At 40.5% G+C, this 27,834-nt stretch overlaps 1 protein-coding gene across 3 annotated transcripts in view; it reads left to right on the forward strand.

Moving 5' to 3' along the window:
* The window catches only part of NLGN1 (neuroligin 1), a 636,614-nt gene that overhangs the window by 28,314 nt on the left and 580,466 nt on the right, over nt 1-27,834 (forward strand). The window contains exon 1 of one of the 3 annotated variants that reach the window (XM_070753654.1): nt 7,002-7,072. The exons of the other annotated variants lie outside the window; for them this stretch is intronic. The gene's annotated coding sequence lies outside the window, so the exon portion shown is untranslated. Of the gene's footprint in view, nt 1-7,001; nt 7,073-27,834 lie in introns of those variants that run through there. 3 annotated transcript variants of the gene reach the window in all.

Genomic DNA, 27,834 nt, shown 5'->3' on the forward strand with positions numbered 1-27,834 from the left:
GAGAAACTTCTGTAGATGACATTTTACCCATTTTAAGAGGCTTCTTGCAAGTACGATTTCACTGAAAATCAGGTATTTATACAATTACCGTAATTATATCTATGCATCTGCTGTGTGTATCTATAATTATTTCATTAAAAACTGTAATTATAACATAATTGCAGGTGAAAACGAAGTGTTTGGAGCACATTGCAGAAATCCTTAATATGGGTGAACTCAGAATCATTTTACAGCTATGTACTTTATTTTCATGGAAATATCAGAAGTATTACCACAGCTAGTGAACTGGCTGCAAATATTATGCCGAAATCATTTTTTTTTTCTTTCCTGGCAGAAAACATTACATACAGACTAATATATGTTGTGGTTGGCTCTGGCCCAGCTCCTGCCCCAGGGAATGGGGAGGTGGATGCAGGAGAAACTTCAACATGTCACAGGCCTGTGTTATTGCCGACAGAATCAGTTCAGGGTTTAGTTTCCTCGGACGAAGAAGAAGGTGGGAGTGACTCGGCAGAGGAGGGCTTGGCACACAGCCAAGGCAGTCAATCTCCCTTATCTATTCAGATGATGGCATTTTGGATCCACGCAAGCACAGAATTATGCGTAGAAGAGACCAAGTAAGAACACATTACAGGAAATAAGGGAGGCCACCTGTGTTTGGGTGGGGCTCCAGTAATTAGGGCTGCTGCTATAAATAGCAGCATATGGGTTTGGCCATTGTGGAAGAATATCTGATTGCAATTTGTCAGGATTCTTGTGTGCTGGACTTTGTTGCTTTTTCACGCCTTTGAAACCAAAGCAGAGTAACGTGTGTGTGTGTCACTTTGTTGGGAGAAGAAGGGGTGTGAAGTTTCTTCACAGCTGCTAGCTAAGTACTTAATGACTGCTTAAGGGAAATTGTACAGACTACCCGGTTGTTTTGGGACGAGTGCTCTTTGCAATGCAAAAAGAGTGCTTTAGTTTATTTTGAATTTTGTGATAAAGAACATTGTTTTGAATTTTCAAACATGTGTGTGTGTCTGAAATTTGTACCCTTGAATATTCGGGAGGCTCCTATCAGAGAGCCCAGCAGAACAATATATATGCCAGAAAATCCCCCCACCTCCACATCGTGGTAGCTATTTATGTAGTTTACTTTAGAAAAGATGAAAAAAAATAATGACAATCCTTACAGAAAATCCAAAAGAAACAGCAGATCCCACAGGGGAAAGGAGATTAATAGGGACACCAAGTAGCATTAATTAATGCTAATGTATACACATATACAAAAATTGTCATTGAAAGGTGATATGTGGGAATGACTTTAGAAGAGAGGAGGGGGAGTTGCAAACTAGACACCAGTCAGACAAAAGGCAGCCAAGCCTGCAGAAGGAATGGGAGCATAAGAAATCTTCCCTAGTTTCCTAATCTGTAAAGGGGAAGGAGTAGACGTTTCAAGCTTTTTGTCAATGTAATAGTTATACTGGAATGAATATTTCTGGTTATGTTTCTGTGTGCACTACTCAGAACTCTAACACCTTTAGAGAAAGGGCAGACTTCTCTACAATAAGAACTTCTTAGCAATCGTTGGAAAAAACAAATGCTACAACATCGTGAGTTCAGAAAACATTCTTACATTCAACAGGAATATACCTAATGCAGTGAAGGGCTGCAAAAAAATTTACTACCACACTGTGGGCGTGGCTTATATTGTGATAAGCCTTCCCGGCTTGCAGGATTTTTTCATTGCTACTCCAGCCCCTAAGTCTTTGCAGTCTTGTTTTCATTGCTATTCCCTTTGAAAAAGGTTTTTTTCAGCCCCAACCAGGGGATAAAATGATGTGCTGAAGCTGACCAGACTTAAGACACTAGCCAGATGAATACTTTGTAGGTAGATTTTTTCCCCTATTTTCCTCCACTAAAACTAAAGTGTTTTTTGTACTTTGGTGCATCTTATACTCTGAAAAATTCGGTAGTCAACAATGTTTAACTAATAGTGAACCCTGAAGTACAGATCTAGTTCTCTAGAAATGTGGGGCTTCAGCCAATGGAAGAGGTAAAATCTTTAAGTCAGGTCCAGCTCCTGATGACTTGACATCAGGGGTATCCAACCTATAAGACTAGTGGATTTCAATTTCAAGAAGTCTACAGCAATTTTGAAGTCCACAAGTCTTAAAGTTGTCAAGGATGATGGTTTGGCACAGCTTTTTATCTTGTGTGTGTCTGTGTGTGTTTTTCTCCCCAGCCTAAAGTTTGATACTCACTTTGAGCTTCCCATCTAAGTACTGACCAGACGCAACCTTGCATAGTGCCCAAACCCAGATAGGCCAGATGCCTTCAACTGATGCTTTGAAAATGACTCAGAATGTGGTTGTTGACTTCTTTTAGCAACTGCAACAAGGATGGATACATTCAGTCATATCAGAAATCTTTTATAATCCATGCGTACCTTTTTTCTTAGTGTGTGAGGGAGGGCAAGAAGAGATATTACACAACACTCAATGCCTCTGAGAACTGCTTCCTTGAAGTATATTATGAAATTGCTTCAGCATCCTGAGTCCTAACCCTACCAGTACAAGTTCCCAAAATAACTAATGAATTGCTTTCCTCAAAACTCCAGAGAAATTAGGAGTCAGTCAAGGAAGAATGAAAAGAGAAAGGACTATAAATAAATGGAATGCATCAACCTAGTACAGTGGAACCTCTACTTACAAACTTAATTCATTCCGTGATCAGGTTCTTAAATAGAAAGGTTTATAAGAAGAAGCAATTTTTCCCATAGGAATCAATGTAAAATCAAATACCACAGGGGATGTGGAGGCCCTGTTTCCTCCCAGGAGATTCCTAGAGAGGCCCCACGGAGGTTTCTCCCTACATTTTCCGGCCCTGTTTCCTCCCAGGAGTTTTCTAGAGAGGCCCCACAGAGGCTTCTCCCTGCCTTTTCTGGTTACAGTTTCGGAGGCTCAGGTTTGTAAGTGGAAAATGGTTTTTGAGAAGAGGCAAAAAAGTCTTGAACACCCGGTTCTTATCTAGAAAAGTTCGTAAGTAGAGGTGTTTGTAGGTAGAGGTACCACTGTATAACTATTTTTTCTACATCTGCTTTTTCCCCTTCTGATTTTCAGATTCCTTCTGCTAACTTTTTTGTTGCCCGTCATAGCATAGGCATATGCAGGGTGTCAAAATGGCCGCCCGTGGGCCAGATGCATCACGCATAGGCCACACCCATCCCAGCTCCGCAAAGGGAAAAAATAATGCTACATCATGTTATGGCAATGTAATACAGCAAGTTTGACATTCATGGCATATCATCTTCATTATTAAGTTCTAAATCAAAATAACTAACAGAATATTAAAATCTGCTGTCTGCCATAGCGCTTTGATGCTTAAACACTGGAACTAAAATCCTAGGATTAGAAGCATTATCACAAAATGTGGGGCTTGTTTGAAAAAAAAGTCGATTGAGTGGAATAGGCTATTTTATTTAGCTTGACGATAAATCCTATCCCCAATACAGTTATACATTGTTCCTTTAAAATAAATGGGATTTTTTTTAACCCCGCTTACTGAGAAATAAATTGAACCTGACAGGAATTTCTTCTTAATACATCTGTATGCATCATTTTATTTTTTTCAGCAGTTTCAGTGTTATATATGGTCCTCCATAACTTTGTTCTATCCTGTTTCCATACCAAGATCTAAATAAATTTATGTTCATGTGCAATTTCACCAAATTCACAGCTACTTTGTCTGCATTTTCAGATACACATTTTGTATGGAGGTTTTGAACAAAAAAGCAGGTAGTTCTTGTCTGCTTCAGTAAATTCAGACAAAAAAAATTGCACCACCAAATTTAGCAAGATTATATTCCAAAGGATAATTCTGCAAATTAGTCTTGAAAGAAAGGTAGTTGCTTACAAATGTGGCTTAAGTGAATACTTTCTCCATTGTGGAGGTCTGCATAAAACAACTTTTGAATGATAAAAAATTACATAAACTTGTAGAAAGTGAATTTCATGGAAATAGCTGGATTTGTCCAACATTTTAAATTAAAATCCAAATAGTGAATTTTAAGCTATCATCAAATCAACATAGTGCAGTTTAATTATGTTGTGTGCAAAACAACCAGTATGGGTTCTTTTGAGACATTTTGCATACAGTTGAATTCTAGAAGCAAAACATGTATGGATGGAAATATAACTTGATAGATCCAGCCATCTAGGTCTATCTATCAGATATATTAAGTCACGGGAATAATAATTCATCTTTGTTTAACTGCATAGACTACCCTGAGGAGTTTACAACAGGTAGCCTTTATGGAGACCCAATTCAAAAAGAAATGGGGACTTAACAGGAAATTCCATGGATCATTTCCCTTGCTATCTACAATTAGGTTTACCAGATGTCTGCACAGGCAAAGGAGGATACAGGCCATTTGAAAGGAGGATACACACAGTTTAGCTCTCTTGGCATCTGCTGCAAAAATTATAGCAAAAAAAGTAAAAACAAAGCCAAAATTCTACATACAATATACATAAAACGAATCTTCCTAGCATCAGAAAAAACACTTTTGTTATGAGGTAAAAGCCTTCACTGTCGTAACTGATTAGGATCTTGTCAATCTCAAATGCAAACTAATCAATACAAGAAGCGTAATTAACAAGATGTCTGAATTCTTCCTACTAAACACTGACACCTTTGACATTATTTTTGCCTGAGAAACATGGCTAAATGCAACCTTCCCTGACTCCATCATCACAGCAAGAAACTACCTTGTCTTCGAGGTCTGAACGTGAAACCCGCAGAGGAGGCAGAGTAGCTATCTTCTACAAAAAGACACTAAACCTAAAAAGATCTCACCCTTGCTGAAAGCATCATCTGTGATCTATTCTTATATGCCACACTTGGTTCCTACTTTGTTGCAGAGCCCGACACTACAACATTACACGTGCCCGAGACTATAACCTCACTGCTAATGTGGACAACCTCCTGCCCATGGAGACATCAATCTACCTCACATCAACTGAATCCTAAACAAATGAATGACTGAACCTATCCATACAGCCCTATTATTATTATTATTATTATTATTATTATTATTATTATTATCATCATCATCATCATCATCATCATCATCATCATCATCATTTATTAGATTTGTATGCCGCCCCTCTCCGAAGACTTGGGGCGGCTCACAACAGTAATAAAAACAAAATAGTAGTGGAACAAATCTAACATTAAAAAACATATAAAACCCTATCATTATTTTAAAAAACCAAACAGCACATTCATACCAAACATAAAATATATATATATAAAAAAAGCCTGGGGGAAAGGTGTCTCAACTCCCCCATGCCTGGCGGTATAAATGAGTCTTGAGTAGTTTACGAAAGACAAGGAGGGTGGGGGCAATTCTAGTCTCCGGGGGGGAGTTGGTTCCAGAGGGCCGGGGGCCGCCACAAAGGAGGCTATTCCCCTGGGCCCCACAAAATGACATTGTTTAGTCGACGGGACCCGGAGAAGGCCAACTCTGTGGGACCTTATCGGTCGCTGGGTCGTGCGGTAGCAGGCGGTTCCGAAGGTACTCTGGTCCACTGCCATGTAGGGCTTTAAAGGTCATAACCAACACTTTGAATTGTGACCGGAAACCAATGCAAGCCACGGAGTGTTGAAGAAACGTGGGCGAATCTTGGAAGCCCCACGATGGCTCTCGCAGCTGCGTTCTGCACAATCTGAAGTTTCCGAACACTTTTCAAAGGTAGACAACTATACAATGCTGTTACCAATCTGGGGCTCGACCAGTGATGGGCTATCAAAATTTTTACTACCACACTGTGGATGTGGCTTATGCATTTTGTTTCAACATCTTTCAGTGCAAATTGGATGCTCTGGGATGGAGATCCATTTTCGCTACGCCACTGGTTCTACCCCGTCCGGGCAGTAGCCTGATTATCTGCTATATAAAGTGTATATACAGTGTTCCCTCACTTTTCGCAGGGGATGTGTTCCGAGACTGCCCGCGGAAGTCGAATTTCTGTGAAGTAGAGATGCAGAAATAAATACACTATTTTTGGCTATGAACAGTATCACAAGCCTTCCCTTAACACTTTAAACCCCTAAATTGCAATTTTCCATTCCCTTAGCAACCATTCAGATTATTACTCACCATGTTTATTTATTAAAGTTTATTAAAAACAATATTTATTAAAGGCAGATGAAAGTTTGGCGATGACATATGATGTCATCGGGTAGGAAAAACCATGGTATAGGGAAAAAACCTGCAAAATATTTTTTAATTAGTATTTTTGAAAAACCGTGATATAGACTTTCCGCGAAGTTCGAACCCGCGAAAATCGAGGGAACACTGTACTCACATGCACGCACAGCTCTTCTAAAATTATACACATTCAAACTCATTTACTGCAATAGGAAAAACATACCCAGGGCCCAGAAGATCAGAAAAGGAGCAATGGATAGAAGCTGACCAAGGAGAGATTCAACCTAGAAATAAGGAAGAACTTTCTGATGATGAGAGCAATCAACCAGTGGAACGGCTTGCCTGCGGAGGTAGTGAACGCTCCAACATTAGATACTTTCGAGAAGAGATTGAACTGCCATTTATCTGGGGTTTCCTGCACTATCAGGGTTTGGACTAGAAAACCTATAAGGACCCTTCCAACTCTAATAAATAAATAAATAAAAACAACTTTTTAAAAGCCAACTATGAACTCAAAGACACCAACCTCTCAACTCTGGCAAACTCTATTCTCAGGCTGTAACTCTGCTGATGACCTCTATAACATCTTCTTGCTTAAGGTCAAAAGAACTATCAGACTACATGTACCACTAATAACCATCCTAACCAAGAAAAACAAAGTACCCATATCAATAAGAAAGCTACAATCCAAAAAAAACCCCCAACCCTCTGGTGAAAAAACAAAACAGGCTATATAGCCAACTTCAAAAAGGAGTTTAAGTAAGAAAAGGAGGAGAAAGGAGGAACTAAGCCATCCTCCAATCAGATTGAATCTACATAGGCTGGGGAAAGAGCAACTGACTCAGAACTGTGAATCTGAGTAAGAAAAGGAGGAGAAAGGTAGGGTGTGTGTAGGTATTTTGCAAGATGAGTGTGGGAGTATGGTGAGAGATCTGTATCCTGGTTGAGTTATATTTTTGTATCCTGGTTCAGTTATATAATTCATTCCGTGACCAGGTTCTTAAGTAGAAAAGTGTGTAAGAAGAAGCAATTTTTCCCATAGGAATCAATGTAAAAGCAAATAATGTGTGTGATTGGGGAAACCACAGAGAGGGTGGAGGCCCTGTTTCCTCCCAGGAGATTCCTAGAGAGGCCCCACGGAGGTTTCTTCCCTCCTTTTCTGGCCCTGTTCCCTCCCAGGAGATTCCTAGAGATGCCCCACGGAGGTTTCTTCCCTCCTTTTCTGGCCCTGTTCCCTCCCAGGAGATTCCTAGAGAGGCTCCACGGAGACTTTTCCCCTCCTTTTCCAACCCTGTTTCCTCCCAGGAGATTCCTAGAGAGGCCCCATGGAGGCTTCTCCCCTCCTTTTCCGGTCCTGTTTCCTCCCAGGAATTCCCAGAGAGGCCCCACGGAGGCTTCTCCCTGCCTTTTCCAGTTACAGTTTCAGAGGCTCAGGTTTGTAAGTGGAAAATGGTTCTTGAGAAGAGACAAAATAGTCTTGAACACCCGGTTGTTATCTGGAAAAGTTCATAAGTAGAGGCGTTCTTAATTGGAGGTGCCAGTGTATTGTATGTATGCGTATATATATATATGTGTGTGTGTGTGTGTGTGTGTATGTGTATATATATTATTTCATGTGCTTGTGTGTGTGTGTGTATGTGTATATATATTATTTCATGTGCTCAAATGCCTGAACAGGGCGACCCATTAGGTAGACCCATGCACATCAAGAAAGCTTTCAATTTGTTGTTTGCCATTTCTCATACAGGGAGTGAAAGTTCATTTCCAAATGCTGATAGCGTGTTTAAGACATTTTCTCCCAGTTTCCATATCCTCTTTAGTTTCAGATCACAGGTGCGCAAAGCAATTTCAGAATAAAGGAGAACTCATCAGTGCATTATAGCAGAGGAATTGGGTTTGCAAAGAGTTTAGATAGCTAGAAGTGAAAGGTTTTAAAGATATCTCAGTTTGATCTCTGTGATCCTGAAGGGTACAAATTTGCCCTGCAGCTGAAGTATGAATGATAGCAGATAGAGTTGATTTAATTTTCCCTAGCGCTCAGTCTTGTATGAGCACTTTAATTGTTCAGCTATAAGACTTCCACTTGAAACTTCACAAGTGGAAGATAAACAGATAAACAAGACCAACACAGTGATTAGATTCTCACTGCGCTAAGCCACAGTTTGTTGGCAAAGCTGCAATTTCCAAGCAATCTAAAGTACATCGAGTCAAAACTAAACCCAGACCAGTAATATTTTTCCATAATATAGAGAAAAACCCATTCATGAAAATAGTATTTGCGTTTAAACTTGATTTTGGCTTCATTCAAAATGTAGGTTTCTGTATTAGCAACCTTATTATCTCCCCCATTTCCTATTTAAATTTGGCATATTTAAATTCCTTGGGTAATAGGACAATGCTATGGCTTAATTTAAACTCATAGGTTTATCATACGGTGAATATTATTTGGACATAAGTATAACCAGGTTTCAAGTAACTTCAAAGTGTTGGTAATGACCTATAAAGCCCTACATGGCATCAGACCAGAATACCTATGGGACCACCTTCTGCTGCACGAATCCCAGCGGACAATTAGGTCCCACAGAGTCAGCCTTCTCCAGGTCCCATCGACTAAACAATGTCGTCTGGCGGGACCTAGGGGAAGAGCCTTCTCTGTGGTGGCCCCAGCCCTCTGGAATCAACTCCCCCCTGAGATTTGAATTGCCCCCACCCTCCTTGCCTTACGTAAGATGTTGAAGACCCATCTATACTGCCAAGCATGGGGGGATTGATTTCTCCCCTTCTCTTTCCTGACTCAACATATGAGATTGGTATGATTGTTTTAGAATTGTTAGTTTTATATAATAATGGGGTTTTTAATATAGTTTATATTGGATTTCTATTTTAATGTATCTACTGTTGTTGTGATCTGCTCCGAGTCCTCGGAGAGGGGCGGCATACAAATCCAATAAATAATAATAATAACAATAACAACAACAACAACAACAACAATAATAATAATAATAATAACTTGTATTCTTCAATCCTTTTTTCTATCTACTCTCACATATAGTCAGTTATTACAAGATTCTTAAATAAATATGATATTTTTAAACTGTTTTAAACTTATTCATGAATGTTTTATAAGCTTCCTTTTTTTCAAGCCATTCGTAGAATTCTTTCCATATTTCGTAATACTGTTTCATGATGTTTTGGTTCAAGAAAGTTCTCTAGTATGCTGAACTAATAGAGCTATAAAAAATACCCATTATACTATAAGACTGAATAGCTTCTATCACAGGGATGGCGAACCTTTTTTCCCATGGGTGCCAAAAGTCTGTGCATGTGCGAATGGCCACACCCATAATTCAATGTTTGGGGAGGGTTAAAATGGCCTCCCCCTCCCCCTGGAGGTCCTCTGGAGGCCAGAAATGGCCTGTTTTCCAACTTCCGGTGGGCCTAATAGGACCATTTTTCACACTCCCCAGGCTCTAAAGGCTTCCCTGGAGCCTGGAGAGGGCAAAAATACCCACCCCCATTTCTCTGGAGGCCCTCTATAAGCCAAAAAGGCCCTCTCATAGCCTTCCTGTGAGCCGAAAATCAACTGGAGCTGAGCTTTGGCAATGCCAGCAGGTATGGCTCCACGTGCCACCTGTGGCACCTTTGCCATAGGTTCGCCATCACTGTTCAATCAGGTAGAACCAACCGTTTTTGTAATAGAGTAGGAAGCTATCTGGGTTGCAAAAATATAAATGCACACTAGATGGCAGTCAAAAGAAGCAGAAGCATCTAATGCTGGGGTAGGCAATTAATTTCCCCAAGGGGTCACATCAGAAATTGGGATTGTCATTGCAGGCCAAACCAATAGGGCTGTGAGGGGGGGGGGGGGTAGAGAAGACATTACTTTTCAAAATAAAAGCAATCCATGTGGGCTAGCCAGGAAACACCCAAAGGGCCGGATGTGGTCTAGTAAAATGCCTAGGTCTGATTTTACATTTAGTTGATGACTAGTGGTTATCTACAATAGAGTTACACTGTTGTTTTGCAGTTGAAAGTGTCCACATTTTTTCCATGCTATTTTTGTGATAAGGGGGACCAAAATTTTGTTTCCTTTCCTTTTCTGTGAGTTTTTGGTTCATACCAAGCTTTCAAAGATGTAACACAGTTTCATTGGGGTTTTTTTTTTTTCTTATCAAACATTGACGGGGATTTTTATTACATTTATAAGCTGTAGAAAAACATTCAGCGACATGCATATCTATAGTCTCCTAGCACTATGGTAGATAGATACAGTATATGCTCTTTATATTTTTCTAATCAGGCAAACTAACCTGTTAGTGATGTGGTTAACAGCAGGCTTCTGACTTTTAGAGCAATTCTGTACAAAGTATTGGTTTCTATGGAAATAGCTGGAGATGAGTCCATCTCACAAAGGAATTTAAAAACAAATCACCTGAGCTTTTATATAAATCCATCATGATGATAGAAAACATTCGGAGTCATTTGAGTTCAGCGCATCTCTATTTAGATAATCCTTTCATTGTCTCCAACTTTTGGAACAAAATTACCTTTTAATTGAAGGAGCGAAAGGCAGTGCAAGAGCTCTCATTCTTCTTCCACAGTTGTCGATTCTTCATCATCATCATCATCATCTTCAAAATAAAATTCACCTATTTGAAAGCTCCTGTAAGTTCAGTTCAGAAACACCAAATAATTCAAGCTTGGTGTTGGTCGCTCCAGGCTTGACTGTGGGGAATATGGCTTTGGCAGTCGAGTTGTCGAAGCGTGGAACTCTTTACCGGACTCAGTAGTGTCAACCCCTAACCCCCAACATTTCTCCCTTAGACTATCCACGATTGACCTCTCCAGGTTCCTAAGAGGTCAGTAAGGGGCGTACATAAATGCACTGGTGTGCCTTTCGCCCCCTGTCCAATTGTCTCTCCTTATCTCATATATCATATATCTTTACTTTCTTTCATATATCTTCTCCTCTACTTTTATATCTTTTCTTTATATATAATACTTCATGTCTATCCTCTTCAGTATGTATTGTGTATTGGACTAAATCAATCAATCAATCAATAGTTCAGTTTGTTATTCACGAGATGTGCAAGAATCCATATTTTTTTCCGGATCTGCTTGCTTTCAGTGAACAAGTTTCATTTATTTAGAACTTGTCCTCTCCCGCCATTGGCAATTTTTCAATTAAACCTGAAGCTCTGTCTTTTCACAGTAGCTTGATTTGTAGCAATTAATTATCAGTCAATATTGTTTATCACAATGACACCTGCTGATCAATGCTAGTTGTACATTTAAAGCTGTAGTTCCAGGAGCTAAAAATTGACAGTCCATTTTTTTTTTACTACTGGTTCCGTGGGCATGGCTTGGGGGATATGGCAGGGGAATGATACTGTAAGATCTCAATTCCCACTCCGGTTACTGCAAAATTCCCATTTCTGTCCAATCACCTGGGACTCAGAAGGCAAAGAATAGATGGGGGTGGGGCCAGTCAGAACTACTCAAAATTTCTGTTATTGAAACCCACTTCTGGTGTCGAATCCTAAACTGGGGAAAGAAAAAGCTGAGAAGCTCATCTAAAAGTCAACAAATCTGCCCAGCTACAGACCACAAAGAATGCAGCACACACAAAGTCTGTACAATTTACAGTTAGTTTATTAATTAAGGATTACTAATGAGCTTTATTAATAGTCATCAAACACAAATATAGTTTAAAGCAGTCTTTTCTGAACACTGACTGTTAATTCAGCTTCATTAACAGGCAGCACAAATCCATAAAATAATAATCCAATTCTGAGTTGGCAAAATGCCCAGAAGCAATTTGCAGGAAAAAATGCCAAGAGAGAGAACAAGGGCCGATCAGACATTTCTAGAATCAGGACACCAAGGGATATGAATGAAGTTGCTTCCTGCAAATTGGATCCTTCATCATCATCCCTTCAATAGGCTAGGGGAGTGGCCAATTAGCCCTAAGCCTTACTTCTGAGGGGACCTCTTCCTGATGGGAGCTTCTGAAGGCCCTGACTGAATCTTTGCCTCTGGTATCTTGTCCTCACCAGCTTCTTTACTGTCCAACTCAGGTGCCAGCTGCACAGGCCTCTGGTGCATCACCACATCAGCCTCTTTGGTGTCAGAATCAGCTACCAGCTGCACGGGCTGCTGGTGGGTCACAACAGAATTATATTCTTCTCACTAATTGTCTGTATCAAAATTGATCTTGAAGAGTTTCTTTGTTCCACATAAGTACATTAGGCTTTGAAGTGTTTCCTTCTCTGGGAAGCTGACTCATGTTTATATATAGAATACACAAGTAAACACTTTAATCCCAGTAATTTAAACTCTTTAGAAAATTGTCCAAAATTGCAGGACTTTAGTACTTCATGCATCTGGGCATTCACAAATTTGCATATCATTCTGCAAAATGTAGCCATGTGAGTTCAGATACAACTAACTGGAAACCAGACCCAGGGAGTTTAATTCAGACACCTCTTATCAGAATGTCTAGACGTTGATCGTCACAATCGGCAGCTAACAGCTGATCAATGCTATTGGTGCTTATAGTTCTCTTTTCAGTAGTTAGTTGTAGCCCACCCATCACTCTTTTGATTGAAATCTTAACAGCTGTTAATAGAGAAAAAAGCACCTGGATACAGTTTACCTCTGGTGATTCTTGAGGCTGAGGTGTATACTTTGGATAACAGATTGATCCACAAAACATGTTTATTGAGGTCTATTTATTTATTTATTTTATTTTTATTTATTTGTTTTTGTCAAGTATGTATTGGTAGTATACAATGATATAACAATGTTTATATACATGATACTAGTAAGAGAGAAACATACAGTTTATGCATGGTATGTTTGTGTGTATGTTTTGCTTTTTAATAAGGGGTTTTTAGTCACTTTTAATTATTAGATTTGTTATACATTGTTTTATTATTGTGAGATGCCCCGAGTCTACGGAGAGGGGCGGCATACAAATCTAATAAATAATAATAAAATAATAATAATAATAATAATAATAATAATAATAATAATAATAATAATAATAATGATGGGACGGAAGGCATGGTGGTGCACTTATGCACGCCCCTTACTGACCTCCTAGGAAACATAGGAGATTTAGCCGCGAGGGGGGCGTGAGGCTTCACCCACCTGCCCAGACACCACCATTTGGGTTCTTTTACCCTCCGCGCATGCACAAAGAATTCTGTGCATGCGCAGAGGATAAAAGAACCCAAATGGTGGCATCCCAGGAGGGCAGAGCCTGGCGCTCCCTTTGCAACCAGCTCTTCAATGACCCACAAGCTTGAGCAAACCGGGAGCATTTAACCCCTGGTTTTATCCTACTGTCTTCTGAAAGGTTATAGTTAATATGCCATCTTAATGAGTACTTAGCGTATCTTTGTTATGTGCATACATAAAATAGAAGTGGAAATGATCCTTGTCAGATGGCATATAGATAAAAGCTGCGCAGGCTTCCCAAAATTACTCAAAAGAATTGTTTCAGAGCTTACCGAAGTGCCAAACCTCTTGCTATACATTAAAGCAGTGTTTCCCAACCTTGGCAACTTGAAGATATCTGGACTTCAACTCCCAGAATTCCCCAGCCAGCGAATACTGGCTGGGGAATTCTGGGAGTTGAAGTCCAGATACCTTCAAGTTGCCAAGGTTGGGAAACACTGCATTAAAGTATGGACAACCTTTTTCATGTGAACTTTAAAATGTGAACTTTGTGTGAGACTCAAACACACACACCCCTATTGCTGCTTTAAGAATTGTATTAAAGACACACCGGCTAATTATTTGACTCACCTACACAGTGTTCTGTCAGGCTCTCTGGTAGACTCCTCCCGAAAATTCACAGGTACAAATTTCAGACACACAGACGTTTGAAAATTCAAAACAATGTTCTTTATAATGAAAAGTCATTTAACCTAAGCCCTCTTTTGGTATAGCAAAGAGCACTCGTCTCCAAACAAACTGGTAATTTGTACAAGTCCCTTATCAGTCCTGAGATACTTAGCTTGCAGCTGTGAGGTAATTCACAGTCCTTCTTCTTTCACAAAATGAAACACACTTTGCTCTGGTTTAGTTTCGAAGCGGGGAAAAATCAGCACACAAAAAGTCAAAGTCAGTAAAGCAGTCACGAAACACAACGATCAGATAATCCTCCACAATGGCCAAACCCACAGGCTGCTCTTTATAGCAGCCTCACTAATTACCACAGCCCCACCCAACCACAAGTGGCCTCATTTTCTTTGATAATAATCTCTCAGTTGTTGTTGCCTATGCATCGCTCTCCACATGCGAGACTGTATCATTAACTCTTGTTCTGAATCCAAGGAGGAGCTAGATAATTGATCTCCTTCTGAGCTGTCTGCCACACTCTCCTCCTCCCTGTCACTCATGTTGTCTTGGTCAGAGGAGCCTTCATCAGCAGATTCCACCAGGGGCAAAACAGGCCTGCAGCATGTGGATGTCTCCCCCACATCCACAGTCCTTGGGGCAGGAGCTGGGCCAGAACTAACCACAACACACAGTAGTATTTTTAAGTTGGTTTTAAGTTCTTTTCATATCTCCATGTACAGAAATGTGCAGTTGGTCATCCCATCAATAATGAACACGAATATCTTTGTTTAAAAGGAAATATCTCACATATAAGGCAATGGCAAACATTTTTCAACTCCCCCAAGTGAGATATTCACCAAAGATGTTAATTAAAGAGCTCAGCTTGGCTAGGCAAAATTTGTTTTCTCCTGCCTCCATTTTCAAATTGCAAGTTTAATCCATTCCGTTTATGATTTTTTAAAAAACATTTTTACCCAACTTGCTATTTGCTTTTATTGATCAGACATTTGTCCTATTTTATCTTTGATTTTCTGTTGCATTCAGCAGGATTCTAAACATTCTGTGCACCCAGTCAGAGATGGATGGGTTGAGTGACAGAATGAAAGGGAACACAAAGGAAATGTTTCTGTTTGATTAGTGTTAGCTCCAAGAAAAGAGGTTCATAACTGCATATAAATAGCTACAAAGAACTCTTCCAAGTGCTAAATATATTCTTTAAACCAGGAGCGCTGGTGATGCAGTAGTTAGAATGCAGTATTACAGGCTAATTCTGCCCACAGTCTGCAATTCGATCCTAATGAGAGTAACTCCACTTTCTATCTTTCTAAATTTGATAAAATGAGGGTTCAGATTGTTTGGAGCAATATTCTGACAGTGTAAACCACTTAGAGAGGTATAGCACTATGGAGCAACATATAAGCCCAAGTGTTATTTTTGTTGCTATTATTGCTGTTAGGGTTTGGATATGATGAATGCTGTTATTTGATATGATGCACGCTATTGACCAATCTGAATCTCTGAGAAATCTGGCTTGTATGAACTGCCAAGAACGCTAGCTGGATTAGGCCCTGTTTCAGTACAGTGGCACCTCTACTTACGAACTTAATTTGTTCCATGACCAGATTCTTAAGTAGAAAAGTTTGTAAGAAGAAGCAATTTTTCTCATAGGAATCAATGTAAAAGCAAATAATGTGTGCGATTGGGGAAAACGCCTCTACTTACAAAATTTTCTAGATAAGAACCGTGTGTTCAAGATTCTTTTGCCTCTTCTCAAGAACCATTTTCCATTTACAAACCCAAGCCTCCAAAATTGTAACCAGAAAAGGCAGAGAGAAGGCTCTGTGGAGCCTCTCTAGGAACCTCCTGGGAGGAAACAGGGCCAGAAAAGGCAGGGAGAAATCTCTGTGGGGCCTCTCTAGGAATCTCCTGGGAGGAAACAGGGCCGGAAAGGAGGGGAGAAGCCTCCGTGGGGCCTCTCTAGGAATCTACTGGGAGGAAATGGTGGAAATCACACTCATGCACAGATGGTGCAATTGCACACACAGTGCATGGGGGAGTCACATGAATCCTGTGCGCAAAAGCTGTGCGCATGCCCAGATGGTGCAGTTTTGCATGCAGCTCACAGGGGAAGAGCCGCATATTAGTGTGAATGGCACACGTGCATGAGAGCACACTATGTGTGCACCCATTTTGCACTGTTAGGTGTAAAAGGTCCGCCACCACTTCCTACTCTCTACCCCCAAAATTATTAAAAATATATGCACAAGGTCACTTTGCAATGATTTTAATGAGATTTTCAATCTCTTCTAGGTTTGTCTCCATGTACATAGTAATATGATTCACGGTCTTCATAAATCAAGAAAGATTAATTTCTTTTCTTCAGAGTTTTCATGAAAACTCATCTCAACCCAGGTAGCAACGTAAAACTCATTAACATTTTAGATGCTAGAAAAAAGCATAGAAATCTGTTCCATCTAATATCCGGGTTCATGGAACTCTTAGGACGTTAGGATATTTTTAATAGTAGTCGTATCCTCTTTCTGGATTACTCACATCTAATATTGTCTGATTCTGAATTAATCTGGTTGTGCAGCTATTTTGTTATAGCCTAAACTTTTGGCATAATTTATCTTTTTTTTTAAAAAAAAATAACGAGAGGGGAATATATGGTTGTTCCAATTCATAAAGCCACCAAATGTAGCCATTATTCATGGAAACCACTAGGCCTAGGTCAGGGAATAAAATCATTTTTTGTTTTCTGTTTTTTGAAAGGGGAAGATTTATTTTCTTTGCAAGCCATTATATAAAATTAATTCTAATCCTAATCTTTGATGCTAACCCTGTATTGGAACCCATCCAACTGCTCCAAAATTTTGTGTTCAATAGAAGAAAAAAAACTATTTTGAATAGTTTCCTTAATACAAGTAATTATGAAATTACTAGCACACTTTGGATTAGAATTTTCATTGCTACTTTACTAGAAGAAAATACTTTACTAAAATAGCTCTCCACTCGCAACAGACTACCCTACACAACTAGACATACAATCCTAGGTTTAGAAAGCTTAGAACTACAGTATGTCGCCTTAAACACGACCTAAGCATAGCTCATAAAATCACCTCCCCTCCTGACCAATGAATGCTTTAGTTTGACTGTTGAATGAATGATATTGATAGGTTTTTAATTAGTATTTTAAGATTTTTTTAAAGGTATAAATTGGATTGTTATTATTGTTTCCCGTTTTTCTGTACATGCTGTGAGCCGCCCCGATTCCTTGGAGAGGGGCGGCATACAAATCCAATTAAATCTAAATCTAAATCTACTACAATGTCCTTCCTGTCAATGACTACTTCAGCTTCAATCACAACAATACACAAGCACACAACAGATACAAACATAAAGTAAACCACTCCAAACTCGACTGCAGGAAATATGACTTTAGTAACCCAGTAGTTGATGCCTGGAACTCACAACCTGACTCTATAGTATCATCACCTAACCCCCAAAACTTTACCCTTAGACTATCCCCTATTGACATCCCCTGATTCCTAAGAGGTCAGTAAGGGGTGTGCATAAGTGCACCAGCGTGCCTTCTGTCCCCTGCCATAACGTTTCTCTTTTACTAGTATCATGTATATAAACATTGTTACTATCTTTGTATACTACGAATACTTACTTGACAAAACAAACAAACAAATAAATAAATAAACTGACGTCGGTGTTAAATGAACTGTGCTCACTTTTAGCACTGTTTTGCTGTGATTGTTAAGCGAATCACCATGAACATTAAGCAGATTATGCTGAGGACAAAGAAATATTAACTTGTGAAACAAACACAGATTACATTGATTATGCAATTTGAATTAATTTTCCTTTGCACTAAAATCTATTTTATACATTTGAACAATTTATTTAGAAGAAGAGGAGAAGAAAAAGATGGCAGTTAGAAAAGAAGCAAGGAACTCTGACTGCAGAATCACCAGGCTGCCACATGCTTAATCTTTTTCTTGCTCCTCTATGAGATTATGCTACCTTAAAATGACTGTAATTGAACAAAAGCTACATAATTTTTTTCCATCTAGTGCATCCTTTTTAAATATTAGGTCTAAGCTTTTCAAGTAGGTTGATACACAGTTGCTTTCTTTTGAGAATTTTGTTATTAGCTCTGGATTAAGGAAAGTAAAATTAATGTTGGGCTTTTTTCTTGGGTTTGCATGTCGTGGGTTTAGCCTACTTTAAATTAAACTGGAAATACCTAGTTGAAAATCAAAGGGCATGTTTAGTGGTATTAAGCATCTGAAGGGCTTAATGCCTCTATTTTTACCTTTAACAATTTTCTCATTACATTCCTGGACACATCTGCGCAAGCTCTGACAGGTTTCATGGCCATCGTTGGTCTCTGAAGATTTTAAATAGCAGTAACCATCTGGAGTTGACTTAAGCAGAGGAGAAGACTTAAAACTTCCAAGACTTTCTAAGATTATCTTAGTGCTGGAGATCCAAACCCAGTGACATTGACATTTGATTTCATAATATATTGACCACAATATATTATTATATTATATCTGAGTTGGCAGCTCTATCAATCAGACAGGACCTCTGCCAGTTCCATCAGGACAAGATGGTTCTGCGCCTGGATCCCACCTTTCTACCCAAGGTCAGTTCCATGTTCCACAGATCCCAGGATATTGTCTTACCTTCCTTCTGTCTTCAACAAAATCATCCCCTGGCAAATAGATGGCACACTCTGGACCTTACTAGAGCACTGAAAATTTATATTCAGCGCACAGGACCCATTCGGAGGTCTGAAGCACTCTTTGTGGCCTATCATCCCAGATCCATGGGATCCAAAGTGTCTTCAACAGTAATAGGCCGTTGGATTAGAGGGACCATATCTAAAGCCTATGAGTCAGCTTCCCTCTCCATTCCAAAGAACATTACAGCGCATTCCACCAGAAGTGCTGCCACATCTGCCGCTTGGGCGACTCAAGCCCCATTGGAAGAAGTCTGCAAAGCAGCCACTTGGGCCTCGCCAAACTCCTTCATAAGGAGTTTGACGTAAGATCGATTCTTACGTTTCAGCGGACGCTGCCTTCGGCAGAAGGGTACTCCAATCCGTTATCTCTCACGATAGCGAACTAATCCCACCCTAGGGACTTATCTATTGGGTATGTCCCACGTGACTGCTGGACCCGCTCCTTCAGTACGGAGAATAGGCGTTGATTGCTTACCTGAACGCCTCTTCTCGTACGGTGAGCGGGTACAGCAGTCACTTCCCTCCCCTTTATGTGGTCTTCTATGACTTCTTTAACCTACCTTTCTTCTAACACATGAGAGTTGAACATTATGGAGCTTTCACATCTGAGCCTAAGTCTACGGATTCGCAAATTCTGGGGAAGGGGCGGATCCAGCAGGCTTTTTTAATACTAGGCTCAGTCCCATCGGATTGGACAGGAGAAACCCACGTGACTTCTGTACCCGCTCACCGTACGAGAAGAGGCGTTCAGGTAAGCAATCAACGCCTATTCCCTTGACTGGCAACTGAGTTTTGCCGCAACAGAGGCATTTGGTGGCTTTTGCTAAGAGGTAACACCAAAGCAAGCAGCTAGCGAGAGATAAGCTTGAAGGACAATGCAGAAATTAAATTTGGCTCCTGCTTTTAAAATCGTAGGCTATTGATATTGTTTATTTTACGACTGTGTCAGGACACTTTCTCTTTTGGACGCCTAAAAATTCAGTATACAAATTTGAGATGGAAACTGTCAAGGTATTCCAATTAGCTCTTGCAGCATTTCCCTTCCTTTTAAGCATTTTTCTTTGTTTGGGAAGAGACATAAAAGACAAAAACAATGAATTTTCTCACTGTTCCTTGTGCTTGCTGTAAGTATGTCAACATCAAAGTGGTGTTCATACATCACTTGAATCATGAAGACACTGTTATTCTTGCTGGGCTCCTGCAGTAGAAAAAAAGCAGCTAAATGAATTGTGGAAATGCTTGTCCTGGTTTGTTTAGCAAGGCGTGCAAATTGTGAATGGTGGCTTCTTCCTGGTCTATCATCACAACTGGAATCCAGAAATGAAACATGATTGTCGCCTCCAGAGTTGGGCTGCTAAGGTGGAACTTGGGGTTTTGGTGGACAGCTCAATGAAGATGTCAACCCAGTGCGCAGCAGCAGTAAAAGAAAAAGCAAATCCCATGCTTGGTATGATTAGGAAGAGAATCGAAAATAAGTCAGTAAGTGTTGATCGATGGTGAGACCACACTTGGAGTACTGTGTACAGTTCTGGACTCCCAGAATTCTCCAGCCTGCATTCGCTCACTGCGGAATTCTGGGAGTTGAAGTCCAAATACAGTGATACCTCATGATACGAACTTAATTGGTTCCAGAAGGAGGTTCGTAAGGTAAAAAGTTTGTAAGACAAAACAATGTTTCCCATAGGAATCAATGTAAAAGCAAATAATGCATGCAAATCATTCAGGAAAATCCCAAACTTTAGAAGGGAGGCGAACAGAGGGCAGGGAGGAGCAGCTAAAGGGGGCGGGTGGAAGAAGCAAGGCTAGGCTAAAGGGTGAGTGGGAAGGAAGAAAGGCAAGGGGGGCACCCTTCCCTTTTCTTTCTTCAAAAGACACCCTTTCAGTGCCTGTGCAAGCACGCTGTTCTCCTACTTTTTAAAATGCAAACTCTTTCCCCCTCCAAGCCACCCCTCCCTTTTCTTTCTCCAAAAAAGGGGGGGAAAGAAACCCCTTCATCCCAGCAGCAGCAGCTTGGGTTCGTAAGGTGAAAATAGTTCGGAAGAAGAGGCAAAAAAATCTTAAACACCGGGTTCGTATCTCGAACAGTTCGTTAAAAGAGGCGTTCGCAAGATGAGTTACCACTGTATCTTCAAGTTGCCAAGGTTGGAAAACACTGTTATACAGCATGAAGAGAATAATATTGTAGATAAATGTACAATCACCCTTGTGGAGAGATGGGCTAAAAATAAATTTAATACATAAATCAAAATAAAATACAGTAGTGGGTATGTATGCATGTATGTATATATGCATGTATGTATGAATTTGTAATAAATATAACCATGGAATGGATAGCAACCATATCATTACAAAGAAATACACTTCTGTAAGTGTTGCGTGGGCATTTGTGGGGTTTTTCCCCCCCAAAAAAATCTAATGTGAGAACTGGTAGTATACAATAGAGCAGTGGACTTTTAAAAGAGATTGCTTACTTGCATGTTTTATGGCACCACCTAAGCCCTTGACAAGTGACTAAATCAGATACTGTAGGTTTCTCCTGCCTCTTCCCTCGCTTTTCAAACCCCACATGAGTAGAAAAAGAAAAGTAATAGGATGAATATGAACTCTGATCTACTTATTGCATTTAGTTGGTTCTTTTGGTGACTGGAGCACTGTGTTTATAGATTTATGAGCATGGCTTGAAAGGGGGAGGGGGAGCTTACAGTGGTACTTTTACCTAAGAATGCCTCTATTTACAAACTTTTCTAGATAAGAACCGGATGTTGAAGATTTTTTTGCCTCTTCTCAAGAACCATTTTCCACTTACAAACCCCAGCCTCCGAAAGTGTAACCGGAAAAGGCAGGGAAAAGCCTCCGTGGGGCCTCTCTAGGAATCTCCTGGGAGGAAACAAGGCCAGAAAAGGTGGGGGGAAGCCTCCGTGGGGCCTCTCTAGGAATCTCCTGGGACGAAACAGGGCTGGAAAAGGCAGGGCAAAGCCTCTGTGTGGCCTCTCTAGGAATCACCTGGGAGGAAACAGGACCACAAAAGGTGGGGAGAAGCCTCCGTGGGGCCTCTTTAGGAATCACCTGGGAGGAAACAGGGCCTCTACCATATCTGTGGTTTTCCCCCATCGCATGCATTTGATTTTAGATTGACTCCTATGGGAAAAATTGCTTTTTCTTACAAACTTTTCTACTTAAGAACCTGGTCACGGAACGAATTAAGTTTGTAAGTACAGATACCACTGTATTTTCTTAACAAGGCTCCATTTGCCTGCAACAAAAGATTCTTAGAAGTTAGAGCTGTAAATACCCCTGCTTTTCTTTTGTTCTTTTCCATATGAAGATGTCCATATGTGTCTGTGGGTGACCAACATTTAGCCATTCTTCTAATCTCATGGGAGCTACACCTGGAGACTCATGACAAGCCTTCTTGTTAAGAGGAAAGGTAATTTGAGGCTCCTTTCCAATATATAGTGAATCATTCTGTAAGTCTCCATCAGTGCTGCTGCACTGAAGTTAGAAGAAGCCACTTATCTAGCAAGGACAGATTGTGGCCACATGGGTTGAATGATGACCTTTCCATTTGTCAGGCTATAGACAAAACATTTTTAGTGACTTTCATGCCAAAACAGAAATGCCTAGGGAGTTGTTGTTATTGTTTTTTTCCTGTAGAGAATTGTGAGGTAAAACTGTAACTGTGTATAAGATTAAACTGCCATGTAGAAAATTGTCCCATTGACTCTGCTGACTCAGGTGCTGAAAGGGCCACGTTTAGGCCGACCAGGAAGGATGTCTTTGTGACGTCAAAGCTCTGCCCATGGAATTCCCTATTGGGATTCCCCACCTCCCTTTCAGCCTCCAGATCGGCCGAAAACGCCGCCTCCGATTGCAAAAACGGCACTCTGTTGGGCGGCGCCACCCGGCTGTAACCTTCTAAAACAGCCGGGCGCTTCTCGGCGGCCTCCGGAACTCGGACCCGAACTTTTGCCGAACTTCCGGGTTCAGCGTTCGGGAGAAAACCGAGAAGCCCCCCGGCTGTTTCAGAAGGTGACAGTTCGGGTTCAGGAAAATGCCGAGAAGCCCCCCGGCTGTTTTAAAAGGTGATAGCCGGGTGGCGGCGCCCAGCGGAGCACCATTTTGCGATCTGCAGTGTGTTCGTAAGTCAAAAAAAGTTTGTAAGAAGAGGCAAAACATTTCCGAACCCTGGGTTCGTATCTCGAAATGTTCGGATCACGAGGGATTCGTATCATGAGGTACCACTGTATCTACTTTCCCTGGCTCTGAAAAATCCACTACAGATAATGATTGGTCCTAGGCCTGCAATTGATAAAACCTCATAGGGAATTCTGTTGATAATCAAAAATATATCATCAATTTCAAATACTTGCAGATGAATGAATGAATGAATGAATGAATGAATGAATGAATACATACATACATACATACATGCATGCATGCATGCGTGCATGCATACATACGAAAAAGACCTGAGGGAGGAATAATCCTAATTTATTTATTTTGGTCCAGCAGCTAAATAGATTAACTGAATTGATGTGAAGACTCTACTTTCCAAAGCCTAGAAGCTAGAAGGGTGCCATGTTTTGTATAAGGATTATACATAATACTTTTCATATTTTATTTGAATGTTGAAATATTGCACTTACAAAGTATTATATGTTCAAAATTTGAGTGTAAAAGCCATTTTAACTAAACAATGTAAAAATCAATAGTACATATATAAATACTCAAGCATATCTCCCTATGTTTATTTAGACATGTTAAGTACTTAACCAATCCTACTTAACCAATTGGACCACTTGTCTATCTGGTCCAGTAGTCTAAACCAGTGGTCCCCAACCTTTTGGGCACTAGGGACCGGTTCTTTGGAGAAAGAGTTTTCTGTGGACCAGCAGGAGTATGATTTCATGTGCTGCCTGCCATCCCGCTGATAGGGTTTCCCTTGTTTATTGATTGATTGATTGTTAGAGTTGAAAGGGACCATGAAGGCCATCAACCCCCTGCCCAAGCAGGAACCCTATAGCACACCAGTCAAGTGGCAGTTCAATCTTTTCTTAAAAATGTCCCGAGTGTTGGAGTTCACAACATCCGCTGGTAGGTTGTTCCATTGGTTGATCGCTCTGACCGTCAGGAAGTTCCTCCTTATCTCCATGTTGAATCTCTCCTTGGTCACCTTCCAGCCATTGTTCCTTGTCCGGCCCTCTGGTGCCCTGAAGAATAAAGTGATCCCCTCCTCTCTGTGACATCCCCTCGTATACTTGTAGACTGCTATCATGTCCGCTCTGGCCCTCCTTTTCTCTAAGCTATCCATCCCCAGTTCCCTCAGTCTCTCTTCGTAAGTCTTGGTTTCCAATCCCTTAATCATCTTGGTTGCTCTTTTTTGCACCTTCTCCAGAGTTTAAATGTCTCTTTTGAAGTGTGGTTGTTGGCGTGGATCAATTTTTGGCATGCTGTGGACCACTGCCCGAGATTGGGGACAATATAAATTATGAGGTCAGTAAACTGAGGACCCAGATTGTTGGGGCAATAACCTGCCTCTGTAAAACACTAGAGAATGTTGTAAAGTACTTTGGAATGGTATATAAGTCTAATTTCCATTGATATTATTAGTTCTCACAAAGATAAATAAAAGGAGGAAGGAGGAAAGAACATTCTGACTTGTATGAGGCTGTTAAAATCTGTTAATAAAAATAGACTAAGCCTGGATGACTTTGGTATCCTAGTCTGGTCTACCTTGAATGGATGACATCTGTCCCATCTCTAGCTGCACCCTCTGTTCAGCTGATAATCAGCCACAACTATCTAGAATTAAATGTGTGAGCGGGGGAAAATAATATCATGCACTCCCCCTTAGACAGATAAGTACTGGATGGTAATCCTTTCATAATAGTAGAAAGGGCATAAGAGCCAGATTTGAAAGAACTAATATAATTATCCAGAACACTTATCTATTATCCAAAGCGAGTGTCACTTTTTAAATAATTTTCCTCATATGGTACAGTAATTTCCCTGCTCATTGTTGGCTGTTCATTGATATCACGATCTGGATTCAGTACTTCTCTTTCATTTGAAGAAATAAATAAAATAAATGTGAATCTATGCCTTCCATAAGAACATAAGGGGAGCCATGCTGAATCAGGCCAAAGCCCATCAAGTCCAGCATTCTGTGTCCCTTTCCCTTGACCCCCAACAAATGGTACTCAAGGGAATCCTGCCTGCCTCAACCAACAAAGAAGCAGCACATGGACATACGTTTTAATAACCACCGATACAATTGGCATCCATGAATCTGTCTAATCCTGCAAAAAAGGGCAACAAGTATGATCAAGGAAATGCAGCATCTCCCTTATGAAACCAGGTTGCAACACCTGGGTCTCTACAGCCTTGAAAGACGGCGTTTAAGGGGTGACTTGATTGAAGTGTATCAAATCATGCATGGGATAGAAAAGGTGGATAGAGAAAAAATATTTTCTCTATCACACAATAGTAGGACGAGGGGGCACTCCCTAAAGCTCATAGGTAAGAAAGTGAGGACAAATCAAGGGAAATATTTCTTCATCCAGAGGGTCATTGGTTTATGGAATTCACTTCCAGAAGAGGTCATGACAGCTGTCAGCCTGGATAGCTTCAAGGCACGATTAGACAGATTCATGGATGCCATGTGTATCTGTGGTTATTGAAACGGATGTCCAAGTGCCGCCACTATGTTGGTTGAGGCAGGCAGGATTCCCTTGGGTACCATTTGTTGGGGGTCAAAGGAAAGGGAGGGTTTTGTCCTCTTTTGACTTGGACCTGTATACTGCATGAGTCAAAAAAAGGGCAGGGATAATATTTACTGACCCCTCGCATCCTGGACATAAACTGTTTCAACTTCTACCCTCAAAACATCGCTACAGAGCACTGCACACCAAGACAACTAGACACAAGAACAGTTTTTCCCCGAACGCCATCAATCTACTAAACAAATAATTCCCTCAACACTGTCAGACTTTTTACTAAATCTGCACTTCTCTTCTACTAGTTTTTCTCATCATTCCTATCCTTTTCCTTCCACTTAGGATGTATGACTGTAACTTGTTGCTTGTATCCTAAGATTTTTTAATTAATATTGATTGTTTCTTCATTGCTTATTTGACCCCTATGACAATCATTAAACCACATGATTCTTGACAAATGTATCTTTTTCTTTTATGTATTCTGAGAGCATCTGCACCAAGACAAATTTGTATTTGTATTTGGATTTATTAGATTTGTATGCCGCCCCTCTCCGAAGACTCGGGGCGGCTAACAACAATAAAAAAGACAATGTGAACAAATCTAATATTAAAAATAATCTTAAAAACCCCAATTTAAAGAACCAATCATACATACAAGCATACCATGTATAAATTCTATAAGCCTAGGGGGAAGGGAAAATTTCAATTCCCCCATGCCTGACGACAGAGGTGGGTTTTAAGGAGCTTGCGAAAGGCAAGGAGGGTGGGGACAACTCTGATATCTGGGGGGAGCTGGTTCCAGAGGGTCGGGGCCGCCACAGAGAAGGCTCTTCTCCTGGGTCCCGCCAAATGACATTGTTTAGTCGACAGGACCCGGAGAAGGCCAACTCCGTGGGACCTAACTGGTCGCTGTGATTCGTGCGGCAGAAGGCGGTCCCGGAGATATTGTGGTTCGACACCATGAAGGGGTTTATAGGTCATAACCAACACTTTGAATTATGGCCAGTAATTGATCAGCAACCAATGCAGACTGCGGAGTGTTGGCATAACATGGGCAGATTTAGGGAAGCCCATGATAGCTCTCGCAGCTGCATTCTGCACGATCTGAAGTTTCCAAACACTTTTCAAATTCCTTGTGTGTCCAATCACACTTGGCCAGTAAAATTCTATTCTATTCTATTTTCTGCTCAAGATCCCCAGGTACAATTGGTGGGCCACTGTGTGACACAGAATGCTGGACTCAATGGGCTTTGGCCCGATTCACCATGGCTCTTCTTATGTTCTTATCGGTTGTTTTCATCCAAGTTCATCCAGTCATGGCGGTTTCTTGGATAAGAAACAAAATGTTTTGTGCTTCTTCCTCCTTGAGGAAAACAAAACAAAACAGTCTAGTTGCCTTTTATAAGAGCATCTTTGAGACAATTGTGACCTGGACGACTGAAAATCTCCACAGACATTGCTACGGATGATTAAAGATTACTGGAAAAGCTGAACAGTTGCTGAAATGATTCCCTTGATGTGGTCTCCATCCCTGAAGTACTGAACTTCTGCTCTCAATTGTAAGAGAAGGTTAACACGGAATTGGCATGTGGCCAGTTTTGTCTGGAGTAAAGGGCATAATAAATGCCAGAAGCATATGATTATGGTTTACTTCTCTCCTAATTAGATATGATCAGCTTTCTGTTAATTAAATTCTACTGTGGCTTGATTGCTAAAGGCATAAAGCTGTCAGGACTTAAGTAAATTTTCCGACTCATGGTTTCCCACCCTACCCCCTCATCCTCTTTGCCATGCATTGTTGCAGAACACATTCTGTTGATTGGATTAAAATTCTTTTATTTTAGAATTTCATGCCTCCCATGTATAAGATAATCTTACGGTTGAAACGTGTATTTCTTGGACGGAGTGATAAGGTCTGTGATGGACTCCTATAGGTAGGATCAGGCACACAGAACACACACACACACACACAAAAAATCATATTCATTTTATACATTTATAATGTTTATAGACCTGCTCATAGAATCACGGAGTTTGCAGGCATCTAAGAGATCATCATATACTACACCACGTACACTGCATGATTGATATCACCATCTCCTATAGAGAATTATCTAGCCTCTGTTTGAAAACCTTCTGCATAGGGAAGAAACCACTACAGGCAGTAATCTAGCACACTTCAGTGGAGCCACATGTTCCTAGTCAATATGAGGAGAGAACATGAGAGAAAACATTTTCATTTGAGGGAAATTCAGTGAAATATAATAAGTAATTCCTAATTCCGTACATTATTACCATCAAACTTTGCCTAGGATGAATTA

Source organism: Erythrolamprus reginae, chromosome 5, assembly GCF_031021105.1.
Source record: "Erythrolamprus reginae isolate rEryReg1 chromosome 5, rEryReg1.hap1, whole genome shotgun sequence".
NCBI lineage: Eukaryota > Metazoa > Chordata > Lepidosauria > Squamata > Dipsadidae > Erythrolamprus > Erythrolamprus reginae.